We start from the raw sequence: 18,692 nt of genomic DNA, 5'->3' as shown, positions 1-18,692 counted from the left end.
AGGAGAGGGAGAGAGAAACACAGTGGGGCTCGATCTCACGACCCGGAGATCGGACCTGAGCTGAAACCAAGAGACGGATGCTCAACCAACTGTGCCATCCAGGTGCCCCTAAACCTATTTTTTAAAGATTTGTTTACTTATTTTAAAGAGGAAGAGAATGCAGAGGGGAGGCGCTGAAAGAGAGGGAGAGAAATCTCAAGCCGACTCCATGTGGAGCTTGGAGCCTGATGCAGGGATCAGTCTCACCACCATGAGATCATGACCTGAGCTGAAATCAAGAGTCAGATGCTTAACCTACCCTGCCTTCCAGGAGAGCTAACTGAATAGTTTTAAAAACACAGTGTTCTCTAACTTTGTGGGGGAAAACCAAAACATATCTATGGGTCAAGTCTAGCCCCCAGGCTTCCCATTTGTGTGCTATAGATTAAACTCCATAAGCACTTAGTTACTTTCCACCCCCCTCCAATCCCTAAAGTGTGATGTTGGCACCTTGGCACTTTTAATCTTGTCTGCTGGGGCACCTGGGTGGCTCAGTGGTTGAATGTCTGCCTTTGGCTCAGGTCATGATCCCAGGGTCCTGCGATCAAGCCCTGCATCGGGCTCCTTGCTCAGTGAGAAACCCACTTCTTCTCCCTCTGCCTGCCGCTCCTCCTGCTTGTGCTCTCTCTCTCTCTCTCTGCGTGTCAAATAAATAAATAAAATATTAAAAAAAAATTTCTTGTCTACAAAACTCAATCTACCAATCTCACCCATAGACATCTGCTGGTTTTCAGAAAGGGTCAGTGTGGTGGGCCTGAGGGGCAAAGAGGTAGCCCTCCCCCACCATGCTGTCTTCCCCCAGGGACAACTGTGAACACGCCTGTAGTCCCAGAGCACACCTGCTCAGTCATCCTTCCATTTCTTCAATAGCATCCAAGAAAAAAGAGTGAGCAGGTGAAGGAACTCTCTACACTCTGGGGACACCAGGATACCAGCACGAGGCATCTCCCCCGCTCTACGTATCTGTAGAGAGCCATGCCACAGAGTCACAGCCAGACTTCTGAGCTTAGAAACCCCCTCCTCCAATGGGACAGGCAGGGTTCTGCTTCCAAAGTCATGACCCAGGGAGGTGTCTCAGCAGGCAGGGGCTAACTCCTTCCAGTCTGGACAGAAAGGATTTGAGGAGTCAGCTATTAACGTGGGATGGAGGAGGCGGTCTTATCTGGATATTTAATGATTTTTAGCTTAGGGTAGGAGAGAAGGAAGGAAGCACTTCAACATAGTCAAAAGAATTTTCTGCCAAAATGATCTCTGGTTGATTTTCTAGAGGAAGGTACCGTCTTCCCCAGTAAAACAGTAGCAGCCCGAGCAGAAGCATGGTTCCAGGTTGGGATGGCTCGGCTAATGGGCCACTGTGATAGGCTGAACATTTGTAGGTGCTTTGTAAAAATAATCATTAGAAACTCATTTCAAAGATCATATCAGAGTAGAAAATTAGCTTATTAGACTGTGTTAACTGGGATCTGTGTCTTCTGACTGGGAGCCAGCGGTGACATCACAATGTTTAACGAGTTAGTCAAACCAGATCTTAAAAGCAGGAATCGACTCGCTGTGGTTGTTGACCCAAGCCTACATCTGCACATCACCTTAGTTCGTAAGAAGCTAAAACCTGCTGCCAACATCATCTTGCTGGTCTAGAAACAGTGTCTCTGTGTGTGGTCAGCCATCATTGAAGAGAGTCCTTTCTCGACACATCTAGGGAAAAGAGACACGGACTTTCCCTCCAGTGGCAAGCTCCAAAAGCACAGACAGCAGTCTGGGTATTTTCTTGGAGTTTCAAAGGCCACTGGGTCCTATGGGATGCCATTCTAGGAATGGGGGCCCATACTCCCAAGATTAGATCAGAGGACTGCCTGGCCATTTTGCCAGCTTTCCCCTTAACTTTAGGCTCCCTTCTTTAATCTCCCTTGAACACAGCTTCTTCCCCTAAAAGTTATTCCTCAAAATTCATTGCTGACAGATAAGATCCTCCCTTGGTATTTTGAAATAAGTGATATAATTCCTTCACTTGCAAATAGACCGCAGTATCTGCTGTACTAGGGATATGTGGTAGACTGTATGGATCAAATATTCCAAGATCTACTGAATTCAATGAATATTTCTGCAAGAATAGGTTTGCAATTTATGCAACAATGTCTGGAAAATTGAGTGACTGATAAGTCAAACACCAGGTGAAAAACAATCCACCAGGTCGAGCAACCTCAGTTCCACATTACTGTTGCCCTCACTAAAACCCAGTTTGGGATTGAACTGGGAAGGCCTTGGGGTCTGCTTTAATGTGGAATAGGTCCTAACATGCTCGTGCATACACAGCACACACACACACACACACACATCCCTTCCCTTTTCTGGTGTTCGATAAACACAGATAAACTGAAACAATCTCAGAGATTTATTGTGTAGATATTTATCTGATGAGTAGATCACATAGTAACTAAATAAAAATTTTAGTTACTAAATATTACTAAATATACACTGAATATAAATATATTTTACATTTATATATACTTAAATATATACTAAATATACACTAAATAAAAAATCCCAGAGTAACACTTTAATGTGCCATGTATCTCAGAACACTGTGTTATGTGCTATGGTGGATTTAAAAAAAAAAAAAGGAGGCATGATTCATGACATTAAGTAGCTGACATCTGTATCAGACAGAGTTTAACCGAGGCAGAACCAATAGGAGACCTGGATGATAGGTAGAGAGATCATGGCTGGCCAGACAGATGGATGGATCGATGGTTCTATGACAAGAAATTGGCTTATGCAATTGTTGGGGCTGGAAAGCAAATCCAGTTTGTTAATGCAGGTCATCGGGAGGGGAGCAGCTGAAACCCCATACTCATGGGCTGAAACCGTCTTCCAAAGGGAAGAATCTCTTTCTCTCCAGGGAAGGCCCAAGTTCCCACTTAAGAAAGTTCAACTGATTAAGTAAGGCCCACCCAAGATGATTTCCCTGAACTGAAAGTCCATTGATTAAAGTCTTCCATGACATCCGCAAAACCCCTTCACAGCAGCACCAGATTCGTGTTGGACTAAATACCTGAGAGCAAGTGGAGGGTGGGCTACAGGATGCTTGCAGCTTCTCTGCTCCACCTCTCATGAGAGCACCTCTCTTACACCTCACCCTCCCCACCTGCTACGAAGGGAATTTGAGGAACGTGGTTTACCCTCGCCCAGCTGACACACCACAAAGCTGTCATAACAGCATAGTTTAAACAAAATATAAACACTCAAAACAAGACAGGAAAGAGCACAAGGCAAGGGACCTATCAGAATGAATGGCGTCTAGAGTGCATGAGCGCGTGCACGTTCCCATGCGTTTATGATGTCGCTTCCGCTGGCCCTTATAGGAACGGGCCTTCCGTCGGCCTGGCTGAGGTCACAGATGGAAGCGGCTTCCCCGTTGGCCACTCTCAGGAGGCAAAAGATGCTTCCCCAACTCCAGCTCGACCATCTGGGATTCTTGCCCATGGGTAGCAGATGGCTGTCATTTTGAACAACAATAACCATAAAATATAGAGTGAAACATATTGAAAATGTCCACAATAGCTCCCCTGGGCCTGGTCGGACCTACCAAGCATGACTTTTTCCTTGGAACACTGCACCTCTTTTTGGTTGGGACACGTTGGTTGTCATTTCCCAGCCAGGCCGGGGAGGCACTGTGTTCTTCTGTTACTATGGCCCCTGCTGGGGAGACCATGGGTTGTTGAAACTTGTCTTGTGCTGAGGCTGTAATCTAGAAGGCAGCACTGGATTCCAGGTGCTTCGAGGCACATCTACTCTAGTGCACCGTTGACGGGAAATGGCGCCATCGCATTCCTGGTGACTAAACACCCCATCAGGTCAGAGAATGGAAACAACACCGTTCAAAGAGGGAGGGCAGGAGGGAGAGAAACCACAGTGCTCCCAGCTGTGGGATAATTATTTCTTAGCACACACCGAGTATCAGTGAGAGAGCATGGTGGCCATTACTGGTCTGCCTGCTTGAAAGTTTCTGGAACTCACCCTAACCTAATTAAGTGTCTGTTTACCCTTAGGCCTGGCACTTTTACTAGATGAGGCAACAGCTGCAGCGCTGCAAGAAGCCACATGAAGGGCAAAATATTTGTTGGTTGTTGCTATTTTCAGCCTTTCCAGTATAAACCATGATGGGCTTAGCCATATTGGCTCATTTTAAAAATGTGACTTGAGTGGTGCTGGCACGCTTTCTGTGTGAGATGCCTACATCATTGGTCATAGCTCGGGACAGTGGCAAGGGCTTGCTGAAGAACACTAGTGGGGAGAAGGAGCGGGAGCCCGACTTGTTCGGCCAGAGTCGGAGCCAAGGAGGAATTGCATATGTGGTCCCATTTAGGCAAAGTGTACAAAGGAGAGTCTTCAGCCTCATACTGGATATATACAACTCCTGTAGGAATTCATTTACCTGCGGGTTTCTGGTGCCTTCCCAAAGATTCTTACTCAGATTTGAGGGAGACCCAGGAAAGTGCATTTTTACAAGTATTTTACCCTGTGATTCTTCCCCCCGCCCCCAACTACGTGATTCTGATGGAAGTGGTTTGAGAAACACTATTAAAGAACAGAGAGTCTGGAATGTCAACGCTGCGCAGGATCTTGGAAGACTATTTTTAATCTTTAAAAAAGTTTTCTCATCTATGAGGACAGCATCACCCTAATAACAAAAACTAGATTAAGACTCTTAAAAAAAAAGAGAACTACAGGTCAATATCTCTGATGAACAAAAAGCAAAAATCCTTAAGAAAATCTTAGCAAGCCAAATCCAAAAATGCATTTCAAGTATCATTCATTACAATCAAGTGGGATTTGTTCCAAGAAGGGTAAGGGTGGTTCAGTATTTGCAAATCAATCAACATGATATACCACATCAATAAGAGAAAAGAGAAAAACCATATGATCATTTTAATAGATGCAGAAAAGCATATGACAAAGTACAACTATCGTTCATGATAAAAACCCTCAACAAAGTACGTTTAGAGGGAACGTACCTCAACATAACAAAGGCCATGTATGAAAAACTCATAGCTAATCTCATACTCTGTTGTGAAACACTGAGAACTTTGCCCCCTAAAGGTAGGGACAAGACAAGGATGTCCACTCTCACAACTTTTATTCAAGATAGTACTGAGAACCTTAGCCAGAGCAATCAGATAAGGAAAAGGAATAAAAGGCATTCAACTTAGTAAGGAAGAAGCAAAACTTTCACTATTTTTATTTTATTTATTTTCTTTTTTAAAAGATTTGTTTATTCTTCCGATCCATGAGCATGGAACGGTCTTCCATCTTTTTGTGTCTTCTTCAGTTACTTTCATGAGTGTTCTGTAGTTCCTCGAGTACAGATCCTTTACCTCTTTGGTTAGGTTTATTCCCAGGTATCCTATGGTTCTTGGTGCTATAGTAAATAGAATCGATTCTCTAATTTCTGTGTTTCCATTGTTAGTGTATAAGAAAGCAACTGATTTCTGTACATTGACTTTGTATCCTGCCACATTGCTGAATTGCTGTATGAGTTCTAGTAGTTTGGGGTGGAGTCTTTGGGGTTTTCCTTATAAAGAATCGTGTCATCTGTGAAGAGAGAGAGTTTGACTTCTTCATTGCCAATTTGGATACATTTTATTTTTCTGTGTTGTCTGATTGCTGTTGTGAGGACTTCTAACACTATGTTGAACAAGAGTGGTGAGAGTGGGCATCCTTGTCGTGTTCCTGATCTCAACGGGAAGGCTGTCCGCTTTTCCCCATTGAGGATTATATTTGCTGTGGGGTTTTCATAGATGGATTTTATGAAGTTTAGGGATGTTCCCTCTATTCCTATACTTTGAAGGGTTTTAATCAGGAACGGATGCTGGATTTTGTCAAATGCTTTTTCTGCATCAATTGAGAGGACCATGTGGTTCTTCTCTCTTCTCTTACTGATTTGTTCTATCACACTGATTGAATTCTGAATGTCGAACCACCCCTGCATCCCATGGATAAATCCCACCTGGTCATGGTGGAGAATCTTTTTAATGTGCTGTTGGATCCTATTAGCTACAATCTTGTTGAGAATCTTAGCATCCATATTCATCAGGGATTTTGGTCTGAAATTCTCCGTTTTGGTGGTGTCTTTGCCTGGTTTGGGGATCAGGGTAATGCTGGCTTCATAAAAAGAGTCTGGAAGTTTTCCTTCTGCTTCAATTTTTTGAAACAGCTTCAGGAGAATAGGTGTTGTGTCTACTTTGAAAGTTTGGTAGAATTCCCCCAGGGACTCCATCAGCTCCCGGGCTCTTGCTTTTTGGGAGGGTTTTGATCACTGCTTCAATCTTGTTACTAAATATTGGTCCATTCAGGTTGTCAATTTCTTCCTGATTCAGTTTTGGAAGTTTTAGGTTTCTTTCTTTCTTTTTTTTTTTAAGATTTTTATTTATTTGACAGAGAGAGATCACAAGTAGGCAGAGAGGCAGAGGCAGGTAGAGAGAGAGAGAGAGGAAAGCAGGCTCACTGCTGAGCAGAGAGCCTGATGCGGGGCTCGATCCCAGGATCCTGAGATCATGACCTGAGCTGAAGGCAGAGGCCTAACCCGCTGAGCCACCCAGGCACCCCGGAAGTTTTAGGTTTCTAGGAATGTATCCATTTCATCTAGGTTGCTTAACTTATTGGCATATAGCTGTTGATAATAATTTTTGATGATTGTTTCTATATCCTTGGAGTTAGTCATGATCTCTCCCTTTTCATTAATAATTTTATAATTTGGGTCCTATCTCTTTTCTTTTGGATTACTTTGACCAATGGTCTATCGATCTTATTGATTCTCTCAAAAAACCAGCTTTTAGTTTTGTTGATGCATTCTACTGTATCTCTAGTTTCTATCTCATTGATCTCTGCTCAAATTTTGATCATTTCCCTTCTTGTGTGTGGAGTTGGCTTAATTTGTTGCGGATTCTCCAGTTCTTTAAGGTATAACGACAGCTGGTTGTTTCTGTTTTTTTTATCTATTTATTTATTTGAGAGCGAGAGAGCACAGAAGCAGAGGGAGAAGCAGACTCCCCACTGGGCAGGAAGCCCGATGTGGGGCTCAATCCCAGGACTCCAGGATTATGACCTGAGCTAAAGGGAGACACTTAACCAACTGAGCCACCCAGTTTTTACAAACTTTCACTTTTTAGATGACCTGATACTATATGTAGAAAACCATAAAGAGTCCACCAAAAAACTGCTAGAACTGATCAATTAATTCAGTAAGGTCAGAGGATATAACGTCAATGTGCAGAGATCCATTGCCTTTCTATACACTAATAATGAACCAGCAGAAAGAGAAATGAAGACAATAATCTCATTGTCAACTGTGCTAAAAATAACAAAAATATCTGGGACTAAACTTAACCAAGGAGATGAAAGACCTGTATTCACAAAACTATAAAACACTGATGAAAGAAATTGAAGATGGCACAGACAAAGGGAAAGACTTTCCATGTTCACAATAGGAAGAACAAATAATGTTGACGTATACATACTACCCAAAACAGTCTACAGATTTAACACAAGCCCTATCAAAAAACCAACAACGTTTTTCACAGAACTAGAACAAACAATCCTAAAATCTGTAAGGAACCACAGAGGCAATCTTCAGAAAGCAATCGTGAAAAAGAAAAACGAAGCTGGACGTGTCACAGTTCAAGATTTCAAGCTCTATTACAAAGCTATAGTAATCCAAACAGTATGGTACTGGCACAAAAACAGACACACAAATCAACAGAACGGAACAGAAAGCCCAGAAATAAACCCATGATGTTATAGTCAATTAATCTTTGACAAAAGAGGAAAGAATATTCATTGGGAAAAAGACAATTTCTTCAACAAAGGGTACTGGGAATACTGGACAGCTACATGCAAAAGAGTGAAAGAAGATCACTTTCCTACACCATATACAAAAGTAAACTCAAAATGGATGAAGGATATGAAACCTGAAACCATAAAAATCCTAAAAGGGAGCACTGGTAGTTAATTTCTCTGACACTGACCATAATACTTTTCTAGATATGTCTCCTGAGACAAAGGAAACAAAAGCAAACATTTATTGTTGGGATTACATCAAAATAAAAACTCCTGCACAGCAAAGGAAACAACCAAAAAAAAAAAAAAAAAAAAAAAACCAAAACCAAAACCAAAACCCAAAAGACAGCCTACTGAATGGGAGGACATATTTGCAAATGACATGTCTGGTAAAGCGTTGGTATCCAAAATACATAAAGGACTTATAAATTCAACACCAAAAAAGCAACTAACCCAATAAAAAATGGGCAGAAGACAGGAACAGACATTTCTCCAAGGAAGACATCCACATGGTCAACAGACACATGAAAAGATGATCATCATCACTCATCATCCGGGAAATGGAAATCAAAACTACAATGAGATAGCACCTGACACCTGTCAGAATAGCTAAAATAAAAAGCACAAGAAACACCAAGTGTTGGTGAGGATGTGGAGAAAAAAGAGGCCTCATGCATTTTTGGTGGGAAAGCAAACTGGTGTAATCACTGTGGAAGAAAGTACAGAGTTTCCTCCAAGAACTTTTTAAAAATTAAAAAATTAGAAAACTAAAAAATTAAAAATAGACCTACCCTATGACCCAGTAATCACACTACTGAGCAATGACCCAAATAATATGAAAACATTCATTTGAAAGGATATATGTACTTCTATGTTCACCTCACTAGCCAAATTATGGAAGCAACCCAAGTGTCCATCGACTAATGAGTAAAGAAGATGTGGTGTGTATACACACACACACACACATAAATATGGCATATTATTCAGCCATAAAAAAATGAAATCTTGCCATTTGCAATAGTATGGATAGCTCTAGGAAGATAATACTGAAAGAAATAGAAGTACCATATAATTTCACTTGTACACGGAATTGAAGAAAAAAAACTAATGAGCAAAGGAAAAAGAAAGAGAGAGAGAAACCGAAAACAAACAAACAAACAAAACACCAACAGCCAGACTCTTAACTACAGAGAACAACCGATGGTCGCCAGCGGGGAAGTGAGGGGGAGATGGTGGAAGAGGTAAAGGGGATTAAGAACGTACAGGGACGAGCACTGAGTAAAGTATGGAAGTGTTGAGTTGCTGTATTGTACACTTGAGACTAATACAACACTGTATGTTAACTACACTGGAATTAAAATAAAAAGAAAATAGCTAACATTAAAAACAATCCACTGCCATTTATATAACACAATTCCTTCCACTTTCATTACGTATTTATATGGGAACATGGTTTTTGGTGTTTATATTTAGAGAATGAAAATACAAATTAAAGTGATATCCAGCCCTATTTTTATTTTAGTAATGAGTAATATTTATTTGTAGATTCATAGGCTAAGTGGTAAAACAAATCTTATTTGTTTTGTTAAGAGATAAGTTTTCTCAAAAACTTTACCTTTTGTGTTTCAAAGTCACTCATCAAAATGTTTAATTAGTTATTTTATTTTGATTAATGGTGCAGAAATAATCATTGTCGAGGTAACTCAATCCAGATGAAAGGTTTTTTTTTCCCCCCCAAAAATTATTTAGATAGGATATCATGGTAAGGTCAAATTTAGGAAAAGAATTTAATTTCAATTTCTATAAATATTTTTCTTATAGAGACATATGGTAGAGTGATCAAAAAAAAAAAAATTCCAAGTAGAGAAAACATTACATCAGGATAAAATTCTCTGCAGGAAGTGGAATGGAAATGCAAGTCCAGAATAAATGGAGTGATGTAACATTTCTGCGAAAGGAAACTTCGTATATCTCTTGTAAATAGAAGATGGAAAGGATCCAGTCTCTAAGGCTGGAATTGTTTGTGGGCAACATAACAATGACAGTGCACCAGAAATTATCAATCATTTTGAATAAACGTATATTGAAAAAAATTATCAACATAAAAACATTGGGGTACAGTCATATAAATTTTCAAAATTCTTTTGTGGATTTGAGAGAAAAAAAAGTTTGTAACTGTCACTCGAGTGAATGTTTCTCCCTACTACTCTATTTAGGAAGAGCTGAATTCCTTTGCTTGTCAAACAGGACTCCCTTGGTTAGTGTTTATTGCCTGGGTTTAAGTCCAAAAGGAGGAGAATAGATTTCAATTTTGAATTACCACTTTGCCTCTGATGCCCGGGAAAGATCATAAAAGGACACAATGATCCATGATCAGAAATCCCACGCATAGGCTCAGCTAGAGACCAAGAGCATTGAAACTTTCCACTTCAGATGGAAGCTGGAAGCAAGGAGGTAATTTTTAAGTATTGTTTAGATACTGTGCTTACTTAGAAATAAGTATAGTTCATTCTGAATGAGATTTTAAAAACAGGAACAGTTTGACATAGAGAAATTTAGTCAGTATATATATTTAGAAAGGCATTTTGGTTTGAAGGTAGAGATCACCTTGAAGTCTCCTACTAAACAAGAGATCCCCTGTAAATAATCTGAGAACAAATTTAACTCTTTCAAATGTCATAGAAATTTTGGAATTCTTGGGAATCTTGAGTAAATAAATATATACATAAATCAAAATAAAAAAATAAGTATACTTTTTAAAAAATATTTATTTGTTTATTTGACAGAGATCACAAGTAGGCAGAGAGGCAGGCAGAAGAGAGAGAGGAGGAAGCAGGCTCCCCACTGAGCAGAGATCCTGATGCGGGGCTCGATCCCAGGACCCTGGGATCATGACCTGAGCCGAAGGCAGGGGCTTTAACCCACTGAGCCACCCAGCTCCCCCCCCCCCCCAAAATGAGTATACTTTTAACATTTGGCAGGAAAAGGATAGGACCCATGGCAGCAAACTATAATATCTTATCAAAAAACTTAAAACAAGAACTGGAACCAACTAGAAGGTTTACATTGTGCCTGTTGAGAGAACTTTAAGTAGTAAAGGGAGAGACAGAGACAGAGATAGAAACCGAGAGATTTCCATATACATAAAGTCATCAAAGCACACACACCAAAGTGCTGTCTATAGGTAGGATTGAAGGGGAATCAGGTGAGATTAACATCTTTTTCTTGGTCAACGTTAGATTGGGCAGCATGCATTAAGAGACTGACTAAATTAGAATAAGATCAGGGCACGTGGGTGGCTCAGTTGGCAGAGCGTTTAGTTTTGGCTCAGCTCGTGGTTTCAGGGTCATCAGATCTAGCCCTGCATCAGGCTCCCTGCTCACCTGGGGTCTGCTTTTGATTTGCTCCCTCTCTCTCTCTGCCTTTCCCCTGCTCTCCCACTCTCTCTCAAAAAAAAAAAAAATCTTGAAGAACATCATGATAGGACTGAAAGAGAGTAGCCAGGATGGAGAAGGTTGGTGTGAGATCGAGAAGAGCTAAAACAAGCTGAGCCTATTGTAAGCACTTGATAGCAATTGGCATAGGTAGGTTTAAAGAAGCCCCCAGTTTAACCTGGAGGACAGACGATAGTAGAGGAAAATCCAATACCTATCCTCAAACATCTGCAGAGCTGCCTTCTGTCCACGCTGAGTGGTGGTTGTCAGAATTAGGTTGCGGGACACTAAAAGGAAGGATTTCCACTCGTGCAGCCAGTTCCCATGATGTACCACCATCTCCATCACTAGCTGGGCTCCATGGGGACGACCTGCCCCAGCTGCTGCACGGGGCGGTGGACCAGGCTGCGTGGGGTTGGGGGGGCTCATTCCAAGTCAAGGTTTGCATCAGTGTGCATCAGTTCAAAACAAGTTGGTCGATTGGAAAGTGGATCGAAGATTCATCCCATGCTTATCCATCCATTGACCATACTTATGGTCAATCAGTGTCAGGAAAGGAGAATTAAAGGATCCATTATCCATAGTTTCATGCCAAGGCTTTTTGACTTGCCTCAAGTGGTTATTTTTTACTGTTAATGAGCTAGTTAACATACATAATGGTATATGCTGGCCCTTAATATTATATGCATAGTATTTTATAAAGTGTCCAAAGGATTTTATTAATCGGGTGGGTTTGCAACTTTAAAAGGGTAGTGAAGGCATGGCCTTATAAGGCATTTGGGGCCCTTTACTTCTCCTAGTCAAGAGATATCACATTAGGAAAGCCCTAGAAAAACAGTGGTTACAGGTGACTGACAGGCTGTCTGTGTCCCATCAGTCTGCCTTATTTTCTCTAGAAACTGGGAAATAATGCAGTGGGGTAGAGTGGAAAGAGTCAGGTTCAAGCCCCAAGTCTGCTGAAGGTTAGTGACTCATTGTGAGCGACCCTGGGTCAGTGTCTGTATCAGCAAAAGAGGAATGATCCTCAATTTTGAGGAAAAGAAATGAGACAACACACACATCGAATATCTAAGCCATAAAAGACACTTCCCAAACATTAGTCTCTTTCTATTCCCTTTTTTTAATAGGACATTCCTGCCCACCACTGTTTTCTCAGGAAATCAAAGTGGAAGGTTGCAATTGTCCCATCTGACCCCAAGAGCACTCCTTAGTGCTTGCCAGGACCCTTCGGGGCCGCAGTGACACCCCGTAAATGAACACAGGGGTGCATTACTGCTGTACACACCATGGGAGAGACAGTCGTAAGGCTGTGTAGGGATTCCCATGGCTTTTGTAATTGAGATAGGCAGACGCCATTTATGCTCCCATAGAAATCCCGCTTTCAGTTTACAAAGGGTTTTTCTTAACATGTTAAAATTTATTACACAAGTAAAGCATATTCTTGATTCAAAAATTTTAAACTGCCAAACAAAGCAAATATGCCCAGTGAGATCAAACTCACCCATAATTAGACCCCTTAGAAAGAATTTCAGTATTTAAATAGGTGTCCTTTGACTCATGCATATGAGTAGAAATACTGACACATATCTAAATGCGGGTTGAAAAGCAAGTGTGGTAGAAAGACATATGTGCTATTTTACATGAATGCTCACTTGTAAATACTGCAAACAGGAGCCACAAACAATTCTGCCCTGGGAAAGGTAAGCTTAATGATACTCTCACCTATTCTCTCTCCATGAAGTGCCAAATTGAAAGGATGATTTTCAATAGGAAAACATGAGAGAAAAATCACCATCTGGCCTTCTTGCCCCCACACAGAATGTGATTTCTTCACATTGGCCAACATGTAGCAGGGCTAGAACATTCGAATTTAGAAATAGCGGTAAGTGGGATTCCAATCAACAGTTTATGGTTTATTTTTCTTGCAGATATTTAAGTGACAACCTCTTCTCAGGCTCTTGTTGAAGAGAGAAGAGAATTTCTTTGTGCAGTAAGAGTGTTTAAGAACACGTGATCGATGAGTAAAGTCACTGATTGTTTAGAATGCTGGGGGGCCACGTGCTTCCAAATATGAGACGGTTGACAACAAGGAATAACCGTTTACAAAATGGAGGGGCCATTTTGTAACGGAGGCCAAAAAGGAGTGGCCACAGCATGATGTGGAGAAAGCCCTGGGAACGAGGATTGGGGAAGGTCGTTGAAAAGACGTAACTGCTGGTTGACCCATGAGCTGGACTGGGACACTCAGTCCCAGCCCCTCCCCTGTCCTTGGAGTGTGGGTTCCACTTGCCGTTCTTGCTCCCAGAGACTGCTCCAAGGACACAGCCTTGAGACGATGTTATGCTGTTGAGAACAGCTGCATGGTCTGCTTGACTAAGGGTTAAGGCCTCTTTCTCTAAACAAACTTTTGAGGTTTGGTGGGTAGATGTGGGGATCCATTTGTCTTTGCTGCCACTCAAGAAAAGCCTTGTATGTAAGTTCCCATTGCTTATTAAAACTACCACCTACCAACTTGGAGTGGCCTGCCTCTTCCTTCGGTTTCCGCCCCCCCTGAATAAAGGAAACCCATTTCAGATTATACCCAAGAAGCTTCTGAGAGGATTGTGAACCAACGACTAGGTTAAAAAAGAAAAAATGCTGTCATGGGTAAATAAGGCAGCCTGTTTCACGGAGTCCGGCATATTCTAACCACAGAGATGGACTTTAGAGACTGCAATAATTAAATGTCCATTTTTGTGACTAATGATATGATAGCATATGGGCATATATCCTGGGAGATGAATATTTCATCCACTTAATCTTATTAAAACAGCTTGGATGAGTAGATTCCTTCAGGCAGTTTTAAAAGCATTATTCTGTGTCTAGGAAAGCAAACATCTTCTGGCTATTGTGTGAACAGATGGGAAATGCTGTGAAAATCTGGAGATCAGACAATTTGGCAACTTGGTCCCCTATTAAATCGGTTTGTACAATGATGAATACTCACAGTAAACTAACAAGGTGGTTTCTGATGTTGCCAGCATTTGCTTTTTGCCACTTGAAATATAAAAGGAGTACAAATAATCTGTGAATTTGTCTTTAGGTGTATCCTTTAAAGGTGAGGGAAAGAATAAGTCAATGCAAGGGTTCTCTTGTAATTCTAAGGTCATCTTTGCCCTGATTCTAAGAAACCCTTTCATCAGCTTCATGCTGCCCAACACTTCCACTAGCTCATGCTGAAGGAAGTGGTGATGTACCCAGCAAGCAACTTCCCAAACCATCAATCAGTTAATGCATATTAATTATGAAAAGAACAGAAGAGATAGGAACTGTGTTAGGACAAATCAATCCATTTCTAGACCATATCTCGAGTGGATCTGTGTAACTACCTAATTAGAGGCCAAAGGTATCAGAAGTTGCTGATGAGGGCTAATATGATCAATGTTATTCTTTCCCATTACAAAGAGAAACCTACATGGAGTCTGGATACCCTCGACAAGACCATTTTATTGAGTAGAAACTATAGTCAGGACATCGATCGCTTTGTCTTTTACATCAAGTCATTAATTTATTGGACCCTTCAAAGGGATCGTTTGTATTTGAATGACCTTTTAAGAGAGCAAAGCAGATATATCTTGAAAGCCATCATTGATATAGAGATTTTAGAGACCCCTGGGTTGATTCCTAAGTGATCATGGCCCTGCTTTATTTTCCATAGAACTTAACAAATCATGGACCCTCCGTTCTGCCCCCATTTCATAGCATCAAGAAGGAAGGTGTTGCTTAAATTCTGCAGATGGAAGTAAAAAAGACCATATGCTGTTATTAGCATCCACTTTCCACCCTTTCTGAGAGTCACACCCCTAGCACATTACCGGTTTGGTCAATGACAAGAATCTGCCTTCGATGTGGCAAACATAGAATCCCTGGGCTACTAGAACTCTTACATATTAAACTATTATAAATTACATATGGATTTGGGTCCTCAGAAGAATGCCATTCCTAAATAAAATAATTCCTGGTTGGATGTGTGAGTATACCTTCTGGCTTCTTTTCTTTCTTTTTTTTTTTTTAAGATTTTATTTATTTATCTGACAGTCAGAGATCACAAGTAGGCAGAGAAGCAGGCAGAGAGACAGAGGAGGAAGCAGTCTCCCTGCTGAGCAGAAAGCCCGATGCGGGGCTCGATCCCAGGACCCTGAGATCATGACCTGAGCTGAAGGCAGAGGCTTTAACCCACTGAGCCACCCAGGCGCCCCACCTTCTGGCTCCTTTAAGTGAAATCAGCCATGTACTGTCCTGTACAGACATCAGCTTTGCCCCATGGCTCACCAATCACTGTTAGAACAAGACTTAACAGTCAAGGATTTCAGACACTTTCTATCACCAGGCATTTTTGCACTTTCAGGGCTTGGCCCAGAGAAACAAAACACTGGTTTGCCACTATATAAACTGCCAAATAAGAACCGTGACATTTACCCAGGCTGCTTTGCAAGAATGCCCACAAACTCTGTAGAGACACTGAGAGCTTAGGCTGTGGGTCTTCCTCCCACGTCTCTGTAATTGTTCTCTCCTCCATGGCTGGAGCCAGGCCATCCTCACCAGCAGGCTCAGCAATGTGCTTTGTGCTCAGAATCAGTTCTGTTTGGAGGCAGAAAGCATTAGGCCAATTCCTAAGGTGATGTTTTAAAGAGATGATAGATGATGATAGATAGATAGATAGATAGATAGATAGATAGATAGATAGATGATAGATAGATGATAGATAGATAGATCAATAGATGATAGAGGGATAGATAGATGATAGATGGATGGATGATAGATGATAGAGAGATGGATGGATGATAGATGATAGAGAGATGGATGGATAGATAGATGATAGACAGATGATAGGTAGATGAGAGTGGACAGATAATAGATAGGTATGTATACAATTGTCCTTACTGCTAGTTTGACCTGGTGTCCTAGTCTTCCAGTACCAAAGTTTCTGTCCTAATTTTACTTTCAGGTTCCAGTATAGGATCCCCCTGCACTGCTAGTCCTGGGTCTCTAGTTGGATCTTGTCTTTTAGGCCCTCTCCTGTGACCAGAGCCTGCAGCCTATTGGCAGATGTCCTGTGTACTGACTACTAACCAGGAAACTCCTAGGACGACACACTCCAGAGTAGCTTCCTTTCATGAGTCTTCTTATGGGACACGAGCATCTTTTTTGGAAACCATTTTTGAACCTTGGGCTTGTAGTGAAAACCCATGGCTGTGCCTAGCAGACATGTGTCTTTCCCATCAGACCACCACTGTAGAGCTCTTTCAGGGGCTCCGTTCGTCAATGTCCAGGGGGTTCCAGTTCTCAGCCATTTCCCACTTTCCAGGCTAGCATTTTAAAACACATTATTAGAAAGTCACTGGGAATGAGAGTTACAGATTTAACACATAAAGGTAGAGGACATTCAGTTAAGTTTGAATTTCAGGTAAACCCAACAGACTAATTTTTAGTATAAGCATGCCGGATGCAATCCTAAGAAGTTTGTCATTGTTTATGTGAACTCCGAATTTATCTGGATATCTTGTGACTTATCTGGCAACCTTAACTGGAATGTCATGCTGAATTCACAAATGCCTTTTGGAGACTGCCGCCCCTGATGCGTGTTCCAGTCCAGAAAGTTTTGCTTGCTGGAGTTGGTTCCGCCACCCTCCGCATCGCCTCCTACAGAAAGAACACGGTCTGTCCTGTCTGGCAGCATTGCTAACCTGTGAAGAAATCCCAAGTCTTCAAAGCCTATCTTGCCTTCGGGTTTGTTAGAGAATTTTGGAGTTGTTCTCTTGAGATCTTTGTCTGATGGGACCATGGTTCACTGGGGTCTGAAGTGTCTTAGGGATCCCCTCTGCTCAAAGAATTTCAACAGGATCCCAGCTCTTTGGCTGTGTCTCTGGGTTTCAGGGTGTTGGGAGAAGTGATGCTCTAGCTCTTTTTCCCATTTGAACAAAATATGAGCATTCTCTGGCTCCTCCGTCTGAAACCTACAATGTGCTCCTCTCCTGTATTGATTTTTTTTCCTGGCCCCTTTCCCACTGGCCTCATCTCTGCTCTTTTTTCACAGACAGTGCCACAGGCAATTTCATTTGCTGTTCTGTGTCTCCCAAGGGCAAAGGTCCTTGGCTTTTTCTGCAAATTGCAATTACCTGGAGAGGTTGAGAAAATAGCTACGCCCAGTCCCCAACCCCAAAGATACTATTTAATTGGTGTAGAGTGGACCCCAGGCGTTGTAGCTTTAAAAGGTCCCCAGGTGATTCTAACATGCAGTCAAGTTTGGAAACCCTGCCTTAGGGCATCCCTCCAGAGCAAGGGCTCACAGGTGCAGCCGCAGACCAGGGGCAGGGGCAGCCTGCTGACCCAGCACCTTCTAGCCGCCACGCTCACAAGAGAATGTAAGCGCCCTCTCCCGATGCCATTATAAGTGATTTCCAACAATACCAGCAAACATCCTCAAATCTGTCCCAGTTGAACAAAAGCAGAACATTATAGAATTACAAACCTTCAGCATTTTTAAATAAATTCCATTGCCATTTGGGTACAGTTGCTCAGATTTTGGGTATGGTCTCAGTAACCCCTGTCTGTACCGCCAAATTAAGACTGGGTTTATATATTCAATACAGAATATGAACCCAAATGCCTAATCTTATAGGAAGGATTACATTCTAAAATGTATCCAATTTTATATTAATTAAAATAAAATCTTCACAGCTCAATTCACAGCCCTTTGTTGTACTAGAATAGTTTCTATGTTGCTCTCTGTCACTGTCTTTCTGCCATTTAAAAATATTTGTCTTCAAAATGATTCGCCAAAATTAATTCAGTTTTCTATGCTGATTGCTCTTTTCCTCTAATCCATGGAGCATTTCTCCCCACAAAGGACTCTTTTATAATTCTCATTAACCTCAATCCCAGAAAGAAATATTCTTTTGCCTGCCCATAAAGAGAGGCAAGAAAGTTCCTGGAGATAACATGTTCTCAACCCAGATATCCTCTCAAGTCTTCTTGCTAGCCCCGAGTAGAGATAACTCTCCTCCTTCGTTCTGCTGTTATTCAGGGAATAATCCCCAGTCTCATGTCCTGCACACATCACCATCACTTTCTTCTCTGAGGCTCAAGGATTTCTGGGCAGTTGACTCAAGGATTTCAAGAGAGCTAGAGCATCACTTCTCCCGACACCCTGAAACCCAGAGACACAGTCAAAGAGCTGGGATCCTGCTGAAATTCTTTGAGCAGAGGGGATCCCTAAGACACTTCAGACCCCAGTGAACCATGGTCCCATCAGACAAAGATCTCAAGAGAACAACTCCAAAATTCTCTAACAAACCCGAAGGCAAGATAGGCTTTGAAGACCTGGGATTTCATCACAGGACA

The sequence above is a fragment of the Meles meles genome, chromosome 13 (assembly GCF_922984935.1).
Source record: "Meles meles chromosome 13, mMelMel3.1 paternal haplotype, whole genome shotgun sequence".
Taxonomy (NCBI): Eukaryota; Metazoa; Chordata; class Mammalia; order Carnivora; family Mustelidae; genus Meles; species Meles meles.
The sequence above is the reverse complement of the archived record's forward strand: the minus strand, read 5'-3'. Positions refer to the sequence as shown.